The following is a 12,955-nucleotide window of genomic DNA, read 5'->3' as shown; positions in this document are numbered from 1 at the left end:
GTTAGTGTGGATGTGTTAGTGTGGATGTGTTAGTGGGGATGTGTTAGTGTGGATGTGTTAGTGTGGATGTGTTAGTGTGGATGTGTTGGTGTGGATGTGTTAGTGGGGATGTGTTAGTGTGGATGTGTTGGTGTGGATGTGTTAGTGGGGATGTGTTAGTGTGGATGTGTTAGTGTGGATGTGTTAGTGTGGATGTGTTGGTGTGGATGTGTTAGTGGGGATGTGTTAGTGTGGATGTGTTAGTGTGGATGTGTTAGTGTGGATGTGCTAGTGTGGATGTGTTAGTGTGGATGTGTTAGTGTGGATGTGTTAGTGTGGATGTGTTAGTGTGGATGTGTTAGTGTGGATGTGTTGGTGGGGATGTGTTAGTGTGGATGTGTTAGTTTGGATGTGTTAGTGTGGATGTGTTAGTGTGGATGTGTTGGTGTGGATGTGTTGGTGTGGATGTGTTAGTGTGGATGTGTTGGTGTGGATGTGTTAGTGTGGATGTGTTAGTATGGATGTGTTGGTGTGGATGTGTTAGGCTGGATGTGTTGGTGTGGATGTGTTAGTGTGGATGTGTTAGTGGGGATGTGTTGGTGTGGATGTGTTAGTGGGGATGTGTTGGTTGTATGTGTTAGTGTGGATGTGTTAGTGGGGATGTGTTGGTGTGGATGTGTTAGTGTGGATGTGTTGGTGTGGATGTGTTAGTGTGGATGTGTTGGTGTGGATGTGTTGGTGTGGATGTGTTAGTGTGGATGTGTTAGTGTGGATGTGTTAGTGTGGATGTGTTAGTGTGGATGTGTTGGTGTGGATGTGTTAGTGTGGATGTGTTGTGTGGATGTGTTGGTGTGGATGTGTTAGTGTGGATGTGTTGGTGTGGATGTGTTGTGTGGATGTGTTAGTGTGGATGTGTTAGTGTGGATGTGTTAGTGTGGATGTGTTAGTGTGGATGTGTTAGTGTGGATGTGTTAGTGGGGATGTGTTAGTGTGGATGTGTTAGTGTGGATGTGTTAGTGTGGATGTGTTAGTGTGGATGTGTTAGTGTGGATGTGTTAGTGTGGATGTGTTGGTGTGGATGTGTTAGTGTGGATGTGTTAGTGTGGATGTGTTGGTGTGGATGTGTTAGTGTGGATGTGTTAGTGTGGATGTGTTAGTGTGGATGTGTTAGTGTGGATGTGTTAGTGTGGATGTGTTAGTGTGGATGTGTTAGTGTGGATGTGTTAGTGTGGATGTGTTAGTGTGGATGTGTTAGTGTGGATGTGTTAGTGTGGATGTGTTAGTGTGGATGTGTTAGTGTGGATGTGTTAGTGGGGATGTGTTAGTGTGGATGTGTTAGTGGGGATGTGTTAGTGGGGATGTGTTAGTGTGGATGTGTTGGTGTGGATGTGTTAGTGTGGATGTGTTAGTGTGGATGTGTTGGTGTGGATGTGTTAGTGTGGATGTGTTGGTGTGGATGTGTTGGTGTGGATGTGTTAGTGTGGATGTGTTGGTGTGGATGTGTTAGTGTGGATGTGTTAGTGTGGATGTGTTTGTGTGGATGTGTTAGTGTGGATGTGTTAGTGTGGATGTGTTAGTGTGGATGTGTTAGTGTGGATGTGTTAGTGGGGATGTGTTAGTGTGGATGTGTTAGTGTGGATGTGTTGGTGTGGATGTGTTGGTGTGGATGTGTTGGTGTGGATGTGTTGGTGTGGATGTGTTAGTGTGGATGTGTTAGTGTGGATGTGTTAGTGTGGATGTGTTAGTGTGGATGTGTTAGTGTGGATGTGTTAGTGTGGATGTGTTAGTGTGGATGTGTTGGTGTGGATGTGTTGGTGTGGATGTGTTAGTGTGGATGTGTTAGTGTGGATGTGTTGGTGGGGATGTGTTAGTGTGGATGTGTTAGTGTGGATGTGTTAGTGTGGATGTGTTGGTGTGGATGTGTTAGTGTGGATGTGTTGGTGTGGATGTGTTGGTGTGGATGTGTTAGTGTGGATGTGTTGGTGTGGATGTGTTAGTGTGGATGTGTTAGTGTGGATGTGTTGGTGTGGATGTGTTAGTGTGGATGTGTTGGTGTGGATGTGTTAGTGTGGATGTGTTAGTGTGGATGTGTTGGTGTGGATGTGTTAGTGTGGATGTGTTGGTGTGGATGTGTTAGTGTGGATGTGTTAGTGTGGATGTGTTAGTGTGGATGTGTTAGTGTGGATGTGTTAGTGTGGATGTGTTGGTGTGGATGTGTTAGTGTGGATGTGTTAGTGTGGATGTGTTGGTGTGGATGTGTTAGTGTGGATGTGTTGGTGTGGATGTGTTAGTGTGGATGTGTTAGTGTGGATGTGTTAGTGTGGATGTGTTAGTGTGGATGTGTTAGTGTGGATGTGTTAGTGTGGATGTGTTAGTGTGGATGTGTTAGTGTGGATGTGTTAGTGTGGATGTGTTAGTGTGGATGTGTTAGTGTGGATGTGTTAGTGTGGATGTGTTAGTGTGGATGTGTTGGTGTGGATGTGTTAGTGTGGATGTGTTAGTGTGGATGTGTTGGTGTGGATGTGTTAGTGTGGATGTGTTAGTGTGGATGTGTTAGTGTGGATGTGTTAGTGTGGATGTGTTAGTGTGGATGTGTTAGTGTGGATGTGTTAGTGTGGATGTGTTAGTGTGGATGTGTTAGTGTGGATGTGTTAGTGTGGATGTGTTAGTGTGGATGTGTTAGTGTGGATGTGTTAGTGTGGATGTGTTAGTGTGGATGTGTTAGTGTGGATGTGTTAGTGTGGATGTGTTAGTGTGGATGTGTTGTGTGGATGTGTTAGTGTGGATGTGTTAGTGTGGATGTGTTGGTGTGGATGTGTTAGTGTGGATGTGTTAGTGTGGATGTGTTGGTGTGGATGTGTTAGTGTGGATGTGTTGGTGTGGATGTGTTAGTGTGGATGTGTTAGTGTGGATGTGTTGTGTGGATGTGTTAGTGTGGATGTGTTAGTGTGGATGTGTTAGTGTGGATGTGTTAGTGTGGATGTGTTAGTGTGGATGTGTTAGTGTGGATGTGTTAGTGTGGATGTGTTGGTGTGGATGTGTTGTGTGGATGTGTTGGTGTGGATGTGTTGGTGTGGATGTGTTAGTGTGGATGTGTTAGTGTGGATGTGTTAGTGTGGATGTGTTAGTGTGGATGTGTTAGTGTGGATGTGTTAGTGTGGATGTGTTGGTGTGGATGTGTTAGTGTGGATGTGTTAGTGTGGATGTGTTGGTGTGGATGTGTTAGTGTGGATGTGTTAGTGTGGATGTGTTGGTGTGGATGTGTTAGTGTGGATGTGTTAGTGGGGATGTGTTGGTGTGGATGTGTTAGTGTGGATGTGTTGGTGTGGATGTGTTGGTGTGGATGTGTTAGTGTGGATGTGTTAGTGTGGATGTGTTAGTGTGGATGTGTTAGTGTGGATGTGTTGGTGTGGATGTGTTAGTGTGGATGTGTTGTGTGGATGTGTTGTGTGGATGTGTTAGTGTGGATGTGTTGTGTGGATGTGTTGTGTGGATGTGTTAGTGTGGATGTGTTAGTGTGGATGTGTTAGTGTGGATGTGTTAGTGTGGATGTGTTAGTGTGGATGTGTTAGTGTGGATGTGTTAGTGTGGATGTGTTAGTGTGGATGTGTTAGTGTGGATGTGTTAGTGTGGATGTGTTAGTGTGGATGTGTTAGTGTGGATGTGTTAGTGTGGATGTGTTGGTGTGGATGTGTTAGTGTGGATGTGTTAGTGTGGATGTGTTAGTGTGGATGTGTTAGTGTGGATGTGTTAGTGTGGATGTGTTAGTGTGGATGTGTTAGTGTGGATGTGTTAGTGTGGATGTGTTAGTGTGGATGTGTTAGTGTGGATGTGTTAGTGTGGATGTGTTAGTGTGGATGTGTTAGTGTGGATGTGTTAGTGTGGATGTGTTAGTGTGGATGTGTTAGTGTGGATGTGTTAGTGTGGATGTGTTGGTGTGGATGTGTTAGTGTGGATGTGTTAGTGTGGATGTGTTGGTGTGGATGTGTTAGTGTGGATGTGTTGGTGTGGATGTGTTGGTGTGGATGTGTTAGTGTGGATGTGTTGGTGTGGATGTGTTAGTGTGGATGTGTTAGTGTGGATGTGTTTGTGTGGATGTGTTAGTGTGGATGTGTTAGTGTGGATGTGTTAGTGTGGATGTGTTAGTGTGGATGTGTTAGTGTGGATGTGTTAGTGTGGATGTGTTAGTGTGGATGTGTTGGTGTGGATGTGTTGGTGTGGATGTGTTGGTGTGGATGTGTTGGTGTGGATGTGTTAGTGTGGATGTGCTAGTGTGGATGTGTTAGTGTGGATGTGTTAGTGTGGATGTGTTAGTGTGGATGTGTTAGTGGGGATGTGTTAGTGTGGATGTGTTGGTGTGGATGTGTTGGTGTGGATGTGTTAGTGTGGATGTGTTAGTGTGGATGTGTTGGTGTGGATGTGTTAGTGTGGATGTGTTAGTGTGGATGTGTTAGTGTGGATGTGTTGGTGTGGATGTGTTAGTGTGGATGTGTTGGTGTGGATGTGTTGGTGTGGATGTGTTAGTGTGGATGTGTTAGTGTGGATGTGTTAGTGTGGATGTGTTGGTGGGGATGTGTTAGTGTGGATGTGTTAGTGTGGATGTGTTAGTGTGGATGTGTTAGTGTGGATGTGTTAGTGTGGATGTGTTAGTGTGGATGTGTTAGTGTGGATGTGTTAGTGGGGATGTGTTAGTGTGGATGTGTTAGTGTGGATGTGTTAGTGTGGATGTGTTAGTGTGGATGTGTTAGTGTGGATGTGTTGGTGTGGATGTGTTAGTGTGGATGTGTTAGTGTGGATGTGTTAGTGTGGATGTGTTAGTGTGGATGTGTTGGTGTGGATGTGTTAGTGTGGATGTGTTGGTGTGGATGTGTTGGTGTGGATGTGTTAGTGTGGATGTGTTAGTGTGGATGTGTTAGTGTGGATGTGTTAGTGTGGATGTGTTAGTGTGGATGTGTTAGTGTGGATGTGTTAGTGTGGATGTGTTAGTGTGGATGTGTTGGTGTGGATGTGTTGGTGTGGATGTGTTAGTGTGGATGTGTTGGTGTGGATGTGTTAGTGTGGATGTGTTAGTGTGGATGTGTTAGTGTGGATGTGTTAGTGTGGATGTGTTAGTGTGGATGTGTTAGTGTGGATGTGTTGGTGTGGATGTGTTAGTGTGGATGTGTTAGTGTGGATGTGTTAGTGTGGATGTGTTAGTGTGGATGTGTTAGTGTGGATGTGTTGGTGTGGATGTGTTGGTGTGGATGTGTTAGTGTGGATGTGTTAGTGTGGATGTGTTAGTGTGGATGTGTTGGTGGGATGTGTTAGTGTGGATGTGTTAGTGTGGATGTGTTAGTGTGGATGTGTTAGTGTGGATGTGTTAGTGTGGATGTGTTAGTGTGGATGTGTTAGTGTGGATGTGTTAGTGTGGATGTGTTAGTGTGGATGTGTTAGTGTGGATGTGTTAGTGTGGATGTGTTGGTGTGGATGTGTTAGTGTGGATGTGTTAGTGTGGATGTGTTAGTGTGGATGTGTTAGTGTGGATGTGTTGGTGTGGATGTGTTGGTGTGGATGTGTTAGTGTGGATGTGTTGGTGTGGATGTGTTAGTGTGGATGTGTTAGTGTGGATGTGTTGGTGTGGATGTGTTAGGCTGGATGTGTTGGTGTGGATGTGTTAGTGTGGATGTGTTAGTGGGGATGTGTTGGTGTGGATGTGTTAGTGGGATGTGTTGGTTGATGTGTTAGTGTGGATGTGTTAGTGGGGATGTGTTGGTGTGGATGTGTTAGTGTGGATGTGTTGGTGTGGATGTGTTAGTGTGGATGTGTTGGTGTGGATGTGTTGGTGTGGATGTGTTAGTGTGGATGTGTTAGTGTGGATGTGTTAGTGTGGATGTGTTAGTGTGGATGTGTTGGTGTGGATGTGTTAGTGTGGATGTGTTGGTGTGGATGTGTTGGTGTGGATGTGTTAGTGTGGATGTGTTAGTGTGGATGTGTTAGTGTGGATGTGTTAGTGTGGATGTGTTAGTGTGGATGTGTTAGTGTGGATGTGTTAGTGTGGATGTGTTAGTGTGGATGTGTTAGTGTGGATGTGTTAGTGGGATGTGTTAGTGTGGATGTGTTAGTGTGGATGTGTTAGTGTGGATGTGTTAGTGTGGATGTGTTGGTGTGGATGTGTTAGTGTGGATGTGTTAGTGTGGATGTGTTGGTGTGGATGTGTTAGTGTGGATGTGTTAGTGTGGATGTGTTAGTGTGGATGTGTTAGTGTGGATGTGTTAGTGTGGATGTGTTAGTGTGGATGTGTTAGTGTGGATGTGTTAGTGTGGATGTGTTAGTGTGGATGTGTTAGTGTGGATGTGTTAGTGTGGATGTGTTAGTGTGGATGTGTTAGTGTGGATGTGTTAGTGGGATGTGTTAGTGTGGATGTGTTAGTGTGGATGTGTTAGTGTGGATGTGTTAGTGTGGATGTGTTGGTGTGGATGTGTTAGTGTGGATGTGTTAGTGTGGATGTGTTGGTGTGGATGTGTTAGTGTGGATGTGTTGGTGTGGATGTGTTGGTGTGGATGTGTTAGTGTGGATGTGTTGGTGTGGATGTGTTAGTGTGGATGTGTTAGTGTGGATGTGTTGTGTGGATGTGTTAGTGTGGATGTGTTAGTGTGGATGTGTTAGTGTGGATGTGTTAGTGTGGATGTGTTGTGGGATGTGTTAGTGTGGATGTGTTAGTGTGGATGTGTTGGTGTGGATGTGTTGTGTGGATGTGTTGGTGTGGATGTGTTGGTGTGGATGTGTTAGTGTGGATGTGTTAGTGTGGATGTGTTAGTGTGGATGTGTTAGTGTGGATGTGTTAGTGTGGATGTGTTAGTGTGGATGTGTTAGTGGGGATGTGTTAGTGTGGATGTGTTGGTGTGGATGTGTTGGTGTGGATGTGTTAGTGTGGATGTGTTAGTGTGGATGTGTTGGTGTGGATGTGTTAGTGTGGATGTGTTAGTGTGGATGTGTTAGTGTGGATGTGTTGGTGTGGATGTGTTAGTGTGGATGTGTTGGTGTGGATGTGTTGGTGTGGATGTGTTAGTGTGGATGTGTTAGTGTGGATGTGTTAGTGTGGATGTGTTGTGGGATGTGTTAGTGTGGATGTGTTAGTGTGGATGTGTTAGTGTGGATGTGTTAGTGTGGATGTGTTAGTGTGGATGTGTTAGTGTGGATGTGTTAGTGTGGATGTGTTAGTGTGGATGTGTTAGTGTGGATGTGTTAGTGTGGATGTGTTAGTGTGGATGTGTTAGTGTGGATGTGTTAGTGTGGATGTGTTGGTGTGGATGTGTTAGTGTGGATGTGTTAGTGTGGATGTGTTAGTGTGGATGTGTTAGTGTGGATGTGTTGGTGTGGATGTGTTAGTGTGGATGTGTTGGTGTGGATGTGTTGGTGTGGATGTGTTAGTGTGGATGTGTTAGTGTGGATGTGTTAGTGTGGATGTGTTAGTGTGGATGTGTTAGTGTGGATGTGTTAGTGTGGATGTGTTAGTGTGGATGTGTTAGTGTGGATGTGTTAGTGTGGATGTGTTGGTGTGGATGTGTTAGTGTGGATGTGTTAGTGTGGATGTGTTGGTGTGGATGTGTTAGTGTGGATGTGTTAGTGTGGATGTGTTAGTGTGGATGTGTTAGTGTGGATGTGTTAGTGTGGATGTGTTAGTGTGGATGTGTTAGTGTGGATGTGTTGGTGTGGATGTGTTAGTGTGGATGTGTTGGTGTGGATGTGTTGGTGTGGATGTGTTAGTGTGGATGTGTTAGTGTGGATGTGTTAGTGTGGATGTGTTGGTGGGGATGTGTTAGTGTGGATGTGTTAGTGTGGATGTGTTAGTGTGGATGTGTTAGTGTGGATGTGTTAGTGTGGATGTGTTAGTGTGGATGTGTTAGTGTGGATGTGTTAGTGTGGATGTGTTAGTGTGGATGTGTTAGTGTGGATGTGTTAGTGTGGATGTGTTGGTGTGGATGTGTTAGTGTGGATGTGTTAGTGTGGATGTGTTAGTGTGGATGTGTTAGTGTGGATGTGTTGGTGTGGATGTGTTAGTGTGGATGTGTTAGTGTGGATGTGTTGGTGTGGATGTGTTAGTGTGGATGTGTTAGTGTGGATGTGTTGGTGTGGATGTGTTAGTGTGGATGTGTTGGTGTGGATGTGTTAGTGTGGATGTGTTAGTGTGGATGTGTTGGTGTGGATGTGTTAGTGTGGATGTGTTGGTGTGGATGTGTTAGTGTGGATGTGTTAGTGTGGATGTGTTGGTGTGGATGTGTTAGTGTGGATGTGTTGGTGTGGATGTGTTAGTGTGGATGTGTTGGTGTGGATGTGTTGGTGTGGATGTGTTAGTGTGGATGTGTTAGTGTGGATGTGTTAGTGTGGATGTGTTAGTGTGGATGTGTTGGTGTGGATGTGTTAGTGTGGATGTGTTTGTGTGGATGTGTTGGTGTGGATGTGTTAGTGTGGATGTGTTGGTGTGGATGTGTTGGTGTGGATGTGTTAGTGTGGATGTGTTAGTGTGGATGTGTTAGTGTGGATGTGTTAGTGTGGATGTGTTAGTGTGGATGTGTTAGTGTGGATGTGTTAGTGTGGATGTGTTAGTGTGGATGTGTTAGTGTGGATGTGTTAGTGTGGATGTGTTAGTGTGGATGTGTTAGTGTGGATGTGTTGGTGTGGATGTGTTAGTGTGGATGTGTTAGTGTGGATGTGTTAGTGTGGATGTGTTAGTGTGGATGTGTTAGTGTGGATGTGTTAGTGTGGATGTGTTAGTGTGGATGTGTTAGTGTGGATGTGTTAGTGTGGATGTGTTAGTGTGGATGTGTTAGTGTGGATGTGTTAGTGTGGATGTGTTAGTGTGGATGTGTTAGTGTGGATGTGTTAGTGTGGATGTGTTAGTGTGGATGTGTTAGTGTGGATGTGTTAGTGTGGATGTGTTAGTGTGGATGTGTTAGTGTGGATGTGTTAGTGTGGATGTGTTAGTGTGGATGTGTTAGTGTGGATGTGTTGGTGTGGATGTGTTAGTGTGGATGTGTTGGTGTGGATGTGTTGGTGTGGATGTGTTAGTGTGGATGTGTTGGTGTGGATGTGTTAGTGTGGATGTGTTAGTGTGGATGTGTTGTGTGGATGTGTTAGTGTGGATGTGTTAGTGTGGATGTGTTAGTGTGGATGTGTTAGTGTGGATGTGTTAGTGTGGATGTGTTAGTGTGGATGTGTTAGTGTGGATGTGTTGGTGTGGATGTGTTGGTGTGGATGTGTTGGTGTGGATGTGTTGGTGTGGATGTGTTAGTGTGGATGTGTTAGTGTGGATGTGTTAGTGTGGATGTGTTAGTGTGGATGTGTTAGTGTGGATGTGTTAGTGTGGATGTGTTAGTGTGGATGTGTTGGTGTGGATGTGTTGGTGTGGATGTGTTAGTGTGGATGTGTTAGTGTGGATGTGTTGGTGGGGATGTGTTAGTGTGGATGTGTTAGTGTGGATGTGTTAGTGTGGATGTGTTGGTGTGGATGTTTTAGTGTGGATGTGTTGGTGTGGATGTGTTGGTGTGGATGTGTTAGTGTGGATGTGTTAGTGTGGATGTGTTAGTGTGGATGTGTTGGTGGGGATGTGTTAGTGTGGATGTGTTAGTGTGGATGTGTTAGTGTGGATGTGTTAGTGTGGATGTGTTAGTGTGGATGTGTTAGTGTGGATGTGTTAGTGTGGATGTGTTAGTGTGGATGTGTTAGTGTGGATGTGTTAGTGTGGATGTGTTAGTGTGGATGTGTTAGTGTGGATGTGTTAGTGTGGATGTGTTGGTGTGGATGTGTTAGTGTGGATGTGTTAGTGTGGATGTGTTAGTGTGGATGTGTTAGTGTGGATGTGTTGGTGTGGATGTTTTAGTGTGGATGTGTTGGTGTGGATGTGTTGGTGTGGATGTGTTAGTGTGGATGTGTTAGTGTGGATGTGTTAGTGTGGATGTGTTAGTGTGGATGTGTTAGTGTGGATGTGTTAGTGTGGATGTGTTAGTGTGGATGTGTTAGTGTGGATGTGTTAGTGTGGATGTGTTGGTGTGGATGTGTTAGTGTGGATGTGTTAGTGTGGATGTGTTGGTGTGGATGTGTTAGTGTGGATGTGTTAGTGTGGATGTGTTAGTGTGGATGTGTTAGTGTGGATGTGTTAGTGTGGATGTGTTAGTGTGGATGTGTTAGTGTGGATGTGTTAGTGTGGATGTGTTAGTGTGGATGTGTTAGTGTGGATGTGTTAGTGTGGATGTGTTAGTGTGGATGTGTTAGTGTGGATGTGTTAGTGTGGATGTGTTAGTGTGGATGTGTTAGTGTGGATGTGTTGGTGTGGATGTGTTAGTGTGGATGTGTTAGTGTGGATGTGTTGGTGTGGATGTGTTAGTGTGGATGTGTTGGTGTGGATGTGTTGGTGTGGATGTGTTAGTGTGGATGTGTTGGTGTGGATGTGTTAGTGTGGATGTGTTAGTGTGGATGTGTTAGTGTGGATGTGTTAGTGTGGATGTGTTAGTGTGGATGTGTTAGTGTGGATGTGTTAGTGTGGATGTGTTAGTGTGGATGTGTTAGTGTGGATGTGTTAGTGTGGATGTGTTGGTGTGGATGTGTTGGTGTGGATGTGTTAGTGTGGATGTGTTAGTGTGGATGTGTTAGTGTGGATGTGTTAGTGTGGATGTGTTAGTGTGGATGTGTTAGTGTGGATGTGTTAGTGTGGATGTGTTAGTGTGGATGTGTTAGTGTGGATGTGTTGGTGTGGATGTGTTAGTGTGGATGTGTTAGTGTGGATGTGTTGGTGGGATGTGTTAGTGTGGATGTGTTAGTGTGGATGTGTTAGTGTGGATGTGTTGGTGTGGATGTGTTAGTGTGGATGTGTTGGTGTGGATGTGTTGGTGTGGATGTGTTAGTGTGGATGTGTTAGTGTGGATGTGTTAGTGTGGATGTGTTGGTGTGGATGTGTTAGTGTGGATGTGTTAGTGTGGATGTGTTAGTGTGGATGTGTTAGTGTGGATGTGTTAGTGTGGATGTGTTAGTGTGGATGTGTTAGTGTGGATGTGTTAGTGTGGATGTGTTAGTGTGGATGTGTTAGTGTGGATGTGTTAGTGTGGATGTGTTAGTGTGGATGTGTTAGTGTGGATGTGTTGGTGTGGATGTGTTAGTGTGGATGTGTTAGTGTGGATGTGTTAGTGTGGATGTGTTAGTGTGGATGTGTTGGTGTGGATGTGTTAGTGTGGATGTGTTGGTGTGGATGTGTTGGTGTGGATGTGTTAGTGTGGATGTGTTAGTGTGGATGTGTTAGTGTGGATGTGTTGGTGTGGATGTGTTAGTGTGGATGTGTTAGTGTGGATGTGTTAGTGTGGATGTGTTAGTGTGGATGTGTTAGTGTGGATGTGTTAGTGTGGATGTGTTAGTGTGGATGTGTTAGTGTGGATGTGTTAGTGTGGATGTGTTAGTGTGGATGTGTTAGTGTGGATGTGTTAGTGTGGATGTGTTGGTGTGGATGTGTTAGTGTGGATGTGTTAGTGTGGATGTGTTGGTGTGGATGTGTTGGTGTGGATGTGTTAGTGTGGATGTGTTAGTGTGGATGTGTTGGTGTGGATGTGTTAGTGTGGATGTGTTAGTGTGGATGTGTTGGTGTGGATGTGTTAGTGTGGATGTGTTGGTGTGGATGTGTTAGTGTGGATGTGTTAGTGTGGATGTGTTGGTGTGGATGTGTTAGTGTGGATGTGTTGGTGTGGATGTGTTAGTGTGGATGTGTTAGTGTGGATGTGTTGGTGTGGATGTGTTAGTGTGGATGTGTTAGTGTGGATGTGTTGGTGTGGATGTGTTAGTGTGGATGTGTTGGTGTGGATGTGTTAGTGTGGATGTGTTAGTGTGGATGTGTTGGTGTGGATGTGTTAGTGTGGATGTGTTAGTGTGGATGTGTTGGTGTGGATGTGTTAGTGTGGATGTGTTAGTGTGGATGTGTTAGTGTGGATGTGTTAGTGTGGATGTGTTGGTGTGGATGTGTTAGTGTGGATGTGTTGGTGTGGATGTGTTAGTGTGGATGTGTTAGTGTGGATGTGTTGGTGTGGATGTGTTAGTGTGGATGTGTTGGTGTGGATGTGTTAGTGTGGATGTGTTAGTGTGGATGTGTTGGTGTGGATGTGTTAGTGTGGATGTGTTAGTGTGGATGTGTTGGTGTGGATGTGTTAGTGTGGATGTGTTAGTGTGGATGTGTTGGTGTGGATGTGTTAGTGTGGATGTGTTAGTGTGGATGTGTTAGTGTGGATGTGTTAGTGTGGATGTGTTAGTGTGGATGTGTTGGTGTGGATGTGTTAGTGTGGATGTGTTAGTGTGGATGTGTTGGTGTGGATGTGTTAGTGTGGATGTGTTAGTGTGGATGTGTTAGTGTGGATGTGTTAGTGTGGATGTGTTAGTGTGGATGTGTTAGTGTGGATGTGTTAGTGTGGATGTGTTGGTGTGGATGTGTTAGTGTGGATGTGTTGGTGTGGATGTGTTGGTGTGGATGTGTTAGTGTGGATGTGTTAGTGTGGATGTGTTAGTGTGGATGTGTTGGTGTGGATGTGTTAGTGTGGATGTGTTAGTGTGGATGTGTTAGTGTGGATGTGTTAGTGTGGATGTGTTAGTGTGGATGTGTTAGTGTGGATGTGTTAGTGTGGATGTGTTAGTGTGGATGTGTTAGTGTGGATGTGTTAGTGTGGATGTGTTAGTGTGGATGTGTTGGTGGGGATGTGTTAGTGTGGATGTGTTAGTTTGGATGTGTTAGTGTGGATGTGTTAGTGTGGATGTGTTGGTGTGGATGTGTTGGTGTGGATGTGTTAGTGTGGATGTGTTGGTGTGGATGTGTTAGTGTGGATGTGTTAGTGTGGATGTGTTGGTGTGGATGTGTTAGTGTGGATGTGTTGGTGTGGATGTGTTAGTGTGGATGTGTTAGTGTGGATGTGTTGGTGTGGATGTGTTAGTGTGGATGTGTTGGTGTGGATGTGTTAGTGTGGATGTG

Source organism: Salvelinus fontinalis, chromosome 38, assembly GCF_029448725.1.
Source record: "Salvelinus fontinalis isolate EN_2023a chromosome 38, ASM2944872v1, whole genome shotgun sequence".
NCBI classification, from domain to species: Eukaryota; Metazoa; Chordata; class Actinopteri; order Salmoniformes; family Salmonidae; genus Salvelinus; species Salvelinus fontinalis.
This window is presented reverse-complemented; position numbering follows the sequence as displayed.